Genomic DNA, 11,908 nt, shown 5'->3' with positions numbered 1-11,908 from the left:
ATGTGCAAATGCATTTTACTGGATGATCTTCTTTTTGGCTTTTTTGCTGGTCTGAAGGCTGTCGGTAATTTACCGAAAATAATGACGTTGCTCATCATTATGGTTTTTATAGAATACATAAGAAAAGTAAATTAATTTTGATGTATTTTTTTGTAAAATCACTTCATTATTAAGAAACATCTTTGGACTACATTATTGCAGTCTTTCTGCAAGGAATTAAGGACCCACAGGGATAAAAGAGGATATGTATTTTGAGTCCATATAAAATGTAATTCATTTGGATATGTATTACAATACGACTGTAGCTGTAATATTTACTAAATACGGAGAGTGTTGTAGGACCAAAAAAGTTAAGAAAACGTTAATTACCATTAAGTGTTTAAATGCATATTTTTAGATTCAAAATGAGATTCTCACGTTTATCATCCAATTACACTTGACAACAACCACAGTAATTTAACACGATTTTGAAACGTGTCTCTTTGTATTAAATTGTTAAAATAGAACCTAAATAACGTAACAGGTCAATTGAAAAGTCCCAGTGCCTGACACATAGATAACACATAGCCCTAACCGTCAAAAGAGACGTGTATAAATTTGACAGCTGTTGATCATTAGTTTGTGAACTATAGCATTGTGAGTGAAGCAACTTTTGTTATTGTGAAAAAAAATGGATGAAAAGGAATTTCACGTGTTGATAAAAATTGTATTTTTGAAGGCAAAAAATACAGTTGAAGCAAAACCTTGGCTTGATGCCGAGTTTCCGGATACATCACCAGGAAAATCAACTATCAAGCATTGGTATGCTAAGTTTAGACGTTGTGAAATGAGCACCGAAGACGGTGAACGCAGTGGACGCCCAAAAGAGTTTGTTACCGACAAAAACATAAAAAAAATACCCACACAATGATTTTGAATGGCCGTAAATTGAAATGAATGAAAGACATTCTGAAGATATCAACTGAACGTGTACATCATATCATTCACGAATATTTGAGTATGAGAAAATTATGTGTAAAGTAGGTGCCGCGCGAGCTCACATTTGACCAAAAAAAACGACGAGTTGATGATTCGGAGCAGTGTTTGAAGATGATCAAGCGTAATAAACCCCATGGAAAACGCAACAGTATGCTGGCAAGGTTATGGCGTCTGTACTTTGGGATGCGCACGGAATAATTTTCATTGACTACCTTGAAAAAGGAAGGACCATCAACAGCGACTATTACATAACAAAAAAATGTGTTTTACTATGTTTCTCGCTGATAACAACAGTATAATAAAACCGCAAATTGAACGTAAGACTTTTAACAAAGACCTTACACAAAATTTGCATGGTTATTTTAAACCAATCAAAATCTATTAAGTTCCAACTTTAGTGGCCTCTCCAGTAGCCTTGATTAAACGCTACCAATCAATTCTTAACTGAAGAAGTAACTATATGTTAAAGTTAAAACCATTCAATTTGTTTTTAAATTAATTAATTAAATATAAATAAAACGTCGGGAACAAAAAGATTTTTTCTACTCATATTATTTTACGAATATTACAAATACAATATATGATTTTGTATTTATAAAAGGGAAACAAAACGTATATATTTTAACATATTTATTTCCATTAAAGGATGAAAAATATTTGAGCCTCATCACCATACCCGGCATCGGGATACGAATTATCTGTTTTTTTTTGTTTTTGTATTTTCCGATGATGAAAAATCGAAAATAACCGATGTAGCCGGCTTAAAATCGAAATTATGTTTTCTCTGTAAACAGCGCTTCACCGTCATAAAACCCCGGTGAACGTTAACTATCTCTCTCGTTTTATTATTTCTAAACACATACTTTATATTTTTAACAATTTACCGGTTATTTCATATATTAAGGGAATGTAAACATATATTCGTAGCCTTAATTTGCTACATATACTGTCCGTGATATTGAAATTGTTAACACAAATATTGTATAACATCGTCGAATTCACTTGCTCTATTTCAAAAAGGTTTGCTCTTTGTATTTCAGACCACATGATTATGGACCCAAAAGTCGAAGAGCATTACTAACCATACACTCCCTAATTGTAATTTTTTCTTCAAAACTAATAAAACTCTAAGAACTATTTAGGTTTAGGTTTCGAGACGTGTTATAGATTCATAGTGCATCTTTCATGACAATTTGGTAACGTAAGAACTTCGTAACTATGTTAAACGAGTTATTACATTAAAATAAAAAAGAAAAACCATTACGACACATACTTTTTAACTAATATAAGTTCACTACCATACACTAAAACCTTATCTTTTTCCAATGATGCACCTCTCTGTACATTTTCGTTTGTGTGAAGAATTTGGTTGGTTCCTTGGTATCTTTTCTCTATCTCTTTAATGTCTTGGTGAAATTACTCACTTTGCTCTTCATTCATATTTCTCGAAATTTTCGGGAGGTAGTCGAATTGGAAGTGAAGAAAATTAGGAAGGTCTTTCTTCCAACAGTCGTCTGGTATCATTAAGACCCTCCTTTTTTCTTGGTATCTTTTCCCTATCTCTCTAATGTCTTGGTGAAATTACTCACATAGCTCTTCACCCACATTTCTCGAAATATTCGGGATGTAGTCGAATTAGGAGTGAAGAAAATTGGGAACGACCTTCTTCCAACAGTGGTCTGATATCATTATGACACTCCATTTTCTCTAATATTTTTGCTTTATCTCTTTAATGTCGTGGCGAATCGTTCACTCCACTCTTCACTCAAACTTCCCAAATTTTCTGGAGTGTAGCCGAATTGGGAATTTGGAAATTAAGTAATTAGGAACTAACAACTCACCAACAAATTAGGAAATAAAATTCCATATTTCTATTAAAATTCTATGTTCTACAAATTAATAACTTTTAATTCTTGTTCAATTATTTTATTTAAATTAGAATTTTCTTGTATTCAAAGCTAAACCGAACTAAGACTTAGAGTTGATGCAGCAACATTGCAATATTTCGATGCCACAAATATCCATGAAGCATTATTCAAAAAAAATTGAATAAACTATAGATATATTTAAGCTGTAAATACTTGTTACAACTAACTATATATAACGAAGTGAAGTTAGGCGGATTAACCTAGGTGAAATAGGCAATATTTAACCAGGAAACTGCTTCTCCAACTTCTCAAATAAGAATACTTCATACAGTGCTCTCTTGCTGGGTTGTAACGTGGCGGGCATACAATCCTATTTTGAGACAATATTATATTTTTCAGGAATATTACACCATCAACGGAAATCATACACCCTAGGAGATTTTTGGAATAGTAAGAATGTTCCAAAAAGGTATAATTTGCTCTATATATGAAGTTTAAAAATCAACAAGGGTTGAACAACAGGTTGGAATGTTATAAAAAGGGTTTAAATATGAGCCATCATGCCTATTATAGATTTAATTAAATCAAGACTTTGATAGGCTTCCTCGACCACCTTTTAGGGTAAAATGATGTGGCTCGGTGAATGGAGGTAAAACGAAATAAAACAGTGGTGTTTACATAATGTGACCGTTATTTATTGGCAATATAAAAAAATGTGAAAATACAAATAATAAAACGGATGGCAGCGGAGTTACCCGAAGACGAGGCTTGGGCAGTCGATGGTAGCACGTCTTAACCAAACGAGGGTTGAGCACTGAATGACCGAAATACCCTTCAATAATATCCCAGATAAACGTCTCGGGGTTGCCGTCAGCTATTCGTTGTCGGGTTCCAGTTGGCACCCCGCCCGTGTTCAACATCTGGGATTATATTTCTGGGTATTTTGTAGACCGTTATTCCACGATGTAAAATTCGACATGCTCAAGATCGTTACAAACTTAATGAGTTATTGTTTTACGAAATCAAAATATTCAATTTCCAAAATCGAAGACCCAAGCTGGAGATCTTCTTTTTCATCATTTTCCTATCTTGCCCTCACGTTTTATTGAACAAAGCGTCTCGGGGTTTACAATCGTTCGACAAAGTCGCCTGAACGCATAAAAACTTTATATAACAGAATCGAAAAGTTTCCTAAATTATGTATAGGAAAATTTCTCAATATAATCGAAAATGGGTATTGAAATTTCAGCAATTGAATCTCGGGGAAAATTGAAAGATATGTAAACTTTTTGCCGGGCCGCCTGGCCCTGAAGTAAATCATAATTCTATAAGCCGTATTTGCGATTTGCGGATTTTTAGTTCTCGGTCTTCATATGGCGCCGCGATAGTACGAGATGTTTTCGGTAACAACTTTTACCGACGAGTTTTTCTTTCGCCGTTATTTCGCGAGCATTCATGTAGATCGATCTTTTGTGGAAGTTCAGCAAAATAATGTATATACGATATACGTCAGTGCCAGGGCATGTATCTGACAATAAGGGCCGATATTTCTATATCTCTAAACCGCCAGTGAATGGGCTATAGAAAATGACATATTTTACGAATGCTATCTAGGCTATAAATTGAACGACGGATTTTATTTCCTTACGAATATACAAGATAGTCAATCAATGGATATTGTTGAAATACATGCGATGTGGGTTTTCTCGGATTATTTTCCTTGGGGCTCCAAATATTTGTCAAGCTTGTCATAACATCTTGAATTCCAGTCCGACACTCGCAAAACCCGCCTAAGTGTCTTAACATCTTCTTATCATTAATTATATTTATGCAGACTACATCAGTTTCTGAATATTAAAGTACAGGGGATGTACACAGTAATATGAACACGTGACGTACACACAATATTAAATTGTTATTAACGTGTTGAAGAAAGATTTGCTTTTAAAACAGTTGTAATTCATTGCAGAGTAGATTGGAAAATAATCTAAATGGATATATTTTAAAGTCTCCTTTTTATCAATGAGGGTTTATCTGGGCTAGACTTACTGTTTAACATGGGCTCCCAACCAGGGCTCTCGACATTAAGCCTACGGACTGGCTAGTTTTTTTTATAACATCTTTATTAGATACACTTAGTACAATCTTAATTTAGAATTAATTTATTACTACTTTTCCTATATACTTGGATTAATTAACAAGCAATACGGGTGCGAGAAAATACATCAGTATGTATTCCTCAATTATAAAATTATAATTATTTAGTAATTATTAACTTATAGCTATAGTTTACACTAATAGTACACACTAAATGTTCACACAAGTTCGTATGGTTTTGTTTGTTTCAATCTCCTGATATCCTGCGCGCTGTCCAGCAGTTGTATTGCTTCCACGTTAGTATGATTCTTTCGTGTTTCAAGGCGAAATCCTACACAACTTCGCAAATCCATTTGTTTTCCAGGTCATCGCGCAGTTCTTGCAGTAGCCAATGGTTACATAGCGATAGGCATTGGTAATCAATCGAAGAACCTTCTTTTGACAGCGCTGTATGCCTAACTGATTTGAATTTTTAGTGCAACCCCATATTTGCACCCCATAGGTCAAAATTAGCTTTATAATTGTATTATAGATCAACCTCTTTGATTTTAGATCAAGTTGAGAATATCTTCCGTCTAACCAGTATAGTTGTTTTATTTTGGTTCTAATGTGTTTTGCTTTTTGTCTAACGTGATGCTTCCAATTTAATCTACCGTCAAGATGGATTCCAAGGTATTTAGCTGATTCTGCTTAAGGACTCGGGTATCTATTGAGCGATATAATTAAATTTTTATTATTTCGCCTTAATGCAAAATTAAAGTGGACAGATTTGGAGCTATTAAGTTGAATTTTCGAAACTTTCGCCCATTTGTAGATTTTGTTGACTGCCACTTGCACTTTTTCTTTTGCCCTACGCAGAGATATATCTTTTGCCATAATAACTGTGTCGTCAGCAAAGGTTCCAAGAAGTCTTTCTTTTGCTGTTGGAATGTCAGCAGTGTAAAGCAGATACTGGAGAGGTCCTAAGACCGCTACCTTGTGGAACTCCAGCCAAGATATTTTTAAATGTCGAAAACGCTATTTCGTGAGATACTCTAAATTTTCTTCCGAATAAATATGACTCCAGCAATTCACAATAGTTACGCGGTAACAATTTGCTCATCTTACAGATTAATCCCAAATGCCAAACCCGATCAAAAACTTGTGAGACATCCAGGAATATTGCAGGCAGTATTTCTTATCTTCAAGCGCTCTTTCAATAGCCGCAGTTACTCTGTGCACTTGATCGATTGTTGAATGGTGACTTCGAAAACCAAACTGGAAATCTGGTATTGTTACCAAATGTTTAACACGTTTAAATATCAGTTTCTCAAATAGCTTTGATATTGCAGGTAGTAGCGAAATAGGCCTGTAAGATTCGACTTGTTCTGCAGGTTTGTCAAGTTTTTTGAACATAATTATTTGTGCAACTTTAAAGCATTCCGGGACATGCTTCTTCTTTGGTATTTACGGATACTCTATGAAGGTCGGGACCGGACTGGCTAGTGACCAACTTAGAAATTATCCCAGAAGACATCCGATCTTACCCAGCCTGGTTACTAGGATTTTGCGCTCTTGTCCTGGATACTCACAAATGCTAAACAATCACAAACATAAATTTACGACCATGCTCTAGCAAGCTTCGAACCCGCGACTATCGCAACCGTCCTGTCGACTTTATCACTTCGCCAACTAAGATGGCTGTCCCATTCCTCTATCAAAACCTATTTTCTTATTATTAATTTTATTTATGTAGACTATATTACTTCTGTATAGTAAATTACAGGGGGTAGACGAGATAATATGAATATCGGACCTTTACACAATATTTATTAACCAATAAGGCGGTAATGTTTTGTGGAGTAAGTGCTGCTTTGCCAAGACCGTGCCTCCTCAGCCCCCGTAATCTCCTGATCTGCCCCCCAGCGACTATTTCCTGTTCTCAGATCTCAAAAGAATGCTCGCTGGGTAGACATTTTCGTCGAATGAAGAAGTGATCGCGCAAACTGAGACCTGTTTTGAAACAAAGGACAAATCGTACTACAAAAATGGTATCAAAAAGTTGAAGGGTCGTTATAATCAGTATATCACCCTTGAAGGGAATTAAGTTGGATAAATTTAACTAATTTTGTTTGACGTGTTGCATCTTACATTCGATAGGCTTAATGCAATCTTAATTAATTTATTACTACTATTCTATTGTACTTGAATTAATATACAAGCAAGGCGAGTACGGGACTGGTACATCAGTCCGTATTTCCCAAATTTCCATAGATGAAGAAAAACAATATATTCTTTTATAGTTTTTTTTCGCTTTCTAATAACCATTTCTTCAACACTGTCTAGAAAATAAGTTTTTTTTATTACACTAAAATTAATATTTAATTTTAGAAATATATTTCAGATGGTATTTTTCATATGTCTACCTTAGAAAACGTATACCCATCTAGAAATATGGCCTGCCAAAAAATTCGTAATGGATTCCTTTTGGTGTCAGAATTTCCACAACATAGGATAGTCATATTTAATATAACTTTTATACATAATATGACGAAAATTTTCATAATATTGAAAAACATATTTCAATAAGTTTGACTCGCAAATTCCGAACGCAAAAATTCAAAGGTAAGATGAGGCGCATTTTTTCGTCATCCTCCACTCTTGAACATAAGTTTTATTGAATAATATTATAGTCTTAATATTATATATGTATATACCAGGGGTGTCGGTAATTAATTTCCATCTATTGTAACATATTTCGTTAGTCATGATGTTATGATTTGATACTTATGTAACTTTCTTCTACTGACATTAACCTTAAAATTACATAATTTAGGTTCCGTCAAAAAAGCAGTGTTATAAATTCATAATTTGTTGAATATGTTGCGTTTTGTTCCTTAAAACGTACATTTGTAGCTACTCGAACTTCGTTTTCTGGTAGAAATTTACACTGAGATGTATGGAATCAAATGTCCAATACAGCGAATAAATAAGTTTGAAATTAAACTTAAAAAACGGGAAGCAATATGTGTGGTTTATATTTTAACCTATCTAAAGCTAAAGAAAGCTACCTTAGTAGAACTATGCATATCTTTACAGTGTTTTATTTTTTGATCCAATCAGTATATGTTACAAGGACAATTTCTTTTTTTTTTTAATGAATTGAATGAATTGAAGTAAATTTTCAGTGTGTTTTCAGCTTTACATAAATAATATAAAATATCAGATTTTAATGGGATTAAAGGATCTGTAATGTTTTAAATTAATGTTTTTTCCTTCTGTGTTCTGCGCTATAACAATTTCTTTCAGCACATTAAGACACTATGTTGTCCATCTACCAATCTGTTTGCTAACGTAGTTTTTTTAACAGTGAGCTTGAATCTATTAACGCAACTCCCACTCTTCTACATGGGGATATTGGAACTCTTGAGCTTCGTGTGTTGTTGTTATCCTTATCCACTCAGCTCCAATGCCAGCTCATTTATATGTTGCCCAAGTGTCCTCTGATATTTTATGCTGTAACGTATTATTTCCTTATTCCATATAAAGTATTTATTATTTTTTATGTCATTTATATTTATTTTTTGGTTTGATCGAAATGATTGAAGAGATGATAAAGATTTATGTCCATTAGATATGTGTTTAATTGTTCAGAATATACATGAACATTATTGTTACTACAGACTGAAAACCGACAAACGTTATTTTAGGGCTTTGATTATTTTGATAAATTTGAAATCGCTCCCTAATATGTGATATTAATTCGTTTCAAAATGCCGAAAATAATAGATAGTCAAGGTCACAAATTGATTGCGGCTTTAATAAATTATTTCGAAAAGGATCGAGATAATAGAGGACCCCTTCTGTCTAAAATTTCCGTTAGAGAGGTAACTATTGACGATATTAAATAATATAAATCCCTACAATTTTATTGAAAATGTTTTTTAGAGGATTGTTGCCACGCTAAATATTAATGTGGGTATTGTGAATAAGTGAATAACATGGCTTACAGAATGAAGAATAATACGTTAGATTCACGCAAGATAACCCGTCTACATACAAAGTGGTTGACGAATCTTGAGCATCTTGATATTGGCTCTATTCGAAGCCAAATATACAAAATGTAGCAGAACAGTAACCCTCGGTGTTTAGAAGATAACCCTCGGAGAGGTTTAATGGAACTTCCAAAAAATAATTCAATTTTTATAGGCATAGAATAAGACCAATGAAGATAAACTATTCGAATTTGTGCGTTCTGATGAAACTTGAATATTTCAAAATGGTTCATTGTGACACTATTGGCAAGACAGTTTACTTGTTTCATTTTCTGTTCACGTTGGCGCAATGTTTACATTTTTTGGTGCTTACTTTAAGGAGAGTCTGCTGCATTTTTAATATTCTTGATCAAAACGATAAAATAATATAAATAATACTTCGTATTGCGTAATTAACATTGCAACGTAGCCACATTAATTTCCAAGGATAGTAAAATTAATAAAATTCCTACATATTCCATCAATATCGTACGAACGCATTGATAATGAATAATTAAAATATTTCGGCATTCTCAGTTATTTTCCTAATACATACCAACAACCTAATGGATCGATGGGTTTCCGTTTAACAGTCAAATAGAAGTTATTTACTGACTGAATGAATGTTGGTGATAACATTATTCACGTAGAAAAGGCATAAAATAAGACCAATGAAGATAAACTATTCGAATTTGTGCGTCCTGATGAAACTTGAATATTTCAAAATGGTTCATTGTGACACTATTAGCAAGACAGTAACAAAAAACTGAAAAGACAACAAATATTGATGGAAAAAGGTAAAAGTTACAATAGTATTCGATTGGATTTTGTTGGCCATTATATTTATTAATAATTAATTGCAGATATATTGCTGGTCGAGAGGGATATTCCATCAAAAACTGTTTGGATATGTGGAAGGATGCATTGTAAACCATAACACCTTCGGTTTGGATGAACTCGATAAGACATACAGAGGAAATAATTGATAAATGGCGGAATCGTGAACACGTTTTAGACAGATTAAAAATTAACAGTTTAGTGTTTGAATTGGACAGTAAATCGGAAAGTGAAAGTGACTGAAGGAAACTTTTAGAATATGTGATATAGCTGTGCAATGCTGAAAATTCATGAGACAAAGTGATGAGAGTGGAAACAACTAAAGTTATGCTCATAATTAATTGAATATAACTGCAGAAAATGATATTGTAGGGCATGAAAGGTTTGTGTGCACACATATGATTATAATTGTCCAAAATTAAACATGATCATTAGGTTAGAATATATGAGGAGAGAATGAATACTAACTGTTTTGTAGATACGGTAAATGCATTAGACAGAATCCAGTGATTAATTTTATGAATAATTGTATACACAGATAGTAGCAGAATAAATAAAATATATAGTGATACCAAGATGACTTGATGAGTAAACACACCATCGAAGGAAACAAGAACTAAAAGGAAAGAGGTAAATATGCTCTCGAATGAAAGTAGAATACGTTTCTCATATATAAAATTGTTAATTAGGTCGATTAGGGTACTACTGCATGAAAAAAAACGCACCTAGAAACTCTATCTCATGGGTGGTGTGGAAAAGAGTTCAATGTAAATAAAATAAATCTCACCTACAAACTATTATATCTGTGTTCATAATTGTAGTTTTAAATCCTTCGATAATATTTGTATTAGATATACTATAATGTAAAAATAAATTCATTATTTTATTTAAACTAGAATTTTCTTGTATATCAAAGCCAAACTAAACTAAAACTCAGAGTTAATACGTTTTGCCCTCACAAATTTAGATGACGTATTTTCACACCAACGTTGTATAGACTTTAATTGTATCAGAGTAAACTTCAGTGGATCTAGAAAAATATTTGACACTGTGTTTATATAACATTTTATTATTGACTCTCAATTATCCGGCGAATAAAACAGAAAGCACAAAGAACGAATTCACAAGAAACGGTATCCCCGTTTTCATAACGTACATTAAAGCCATCAAATTAGCAAGTGAGACGAAGTTCTTTCAATAAACGATCATTATTCTTCGTTATAAAACTTTTTTTTACGTTCGATTCATTAAAAATTACACAACTTTTTTAACTAAATTGGACGATCTCCTAGCCGGGACCCGTAAAAAAAAATACTAAAACCTTCTGGAAGACAATAAAGGCGTTTGTGAAAAGGTTAATGACGGACCTCTTATTTAAAATACAGCGGAAAAACATCTAATAAATACTTTTTTTTTTCGTGAGTTATTAAATGAAGAAGTGGCGTTTAAAAAAATTCTTGGTATAATTAACCGATCCAATTCGTCATTTTAGTAATTGTTTTCGCATGTTGGACGTTAAAGTAATTTACTTACCACAGTTATAGGAAATCATTCTCTATGCTGCTTTCACTGTCTAATCATCTGAGTTTCTGCAAAATAAAATCCAGAGTTCAGAAAACGAATTTTGGTTGGATTTTAATCAATGATTTTTTAAAAATAGTATATAAAAAAGAGAAAACTGCATCGACCGGGAATCGAACCCGGGCCGCCCGCGTGGCAGGCGAGCATTCTACCACTGAACCACCGATGCTTAGGGTCTTATATTTCTCGCAAGGTATATAAGAGTAGTGTGACGTCCTCATCTTTATATACAAGATGAAATATAGTAAGGACTGAAACTGTTAGGAGCTTGCAAGTATCAGCTATATATATTAATGAAAACGCTAAGAAGTATCATGTATCATTTTTAATTATGTCATGGATTAGTTTTTTTCTATGTTTAGGTATATGTTTAATGTTTATTTAGTATTCATGGTTATTGTACATCTTTAGTTTTTAGGTTTTGTATAAGTTCTATTGTGTTATCTATATTTATTATAGTACGTTATTTAAAAATAGCAATTATCATATTAAAATACGATAAAACATTTGTGGGGTTATTATTCCATTCCTTTT

The 11,908-nt window shown here is 33.1% G+C and overlaps 1 non-coding gene across 1 annotated transcript; it reads right to left on the bottom strand.

Annotated features, from left to right (window-relative positions):
* Nucleotides 1–11,472: 11,472 nt before the first annotated feature.
* On the bottom strand, nucleotides 11,473–11,543 carry TRNAG-GCC (transfer RNA glycine (anticodon GCC)). Its single transcript has one exon. It is a non-coding gene; the product is annotated as a tRNA-Gly (tRNA).
* Nucleotides 11,544–11,908: the final 365 nt, after the last annotated feature.

Source organism: Rhynchophorus ferrugineus, unplaced genomic scaffold (assembly GCF_030347505.1).
Source record: "Rhynchophorus ferrugineus isolate W39M unplaced genomic scaffold, kcgeb_rfMv2 rfM6, whole genome shotgun sequence".
Lineage (NCBI taxonomy): Eukaryota > Metazoa > Arthropoda > Insecta > Coleoptera > Curculionidae > Rhynchophorus > Rhynchophorus ferrugineus.
The sequence above is the reverse complement of the archived record's forward strand: the minus strand, read 5'-3'. Positions and strand labels throughout refer to the sequence as shown.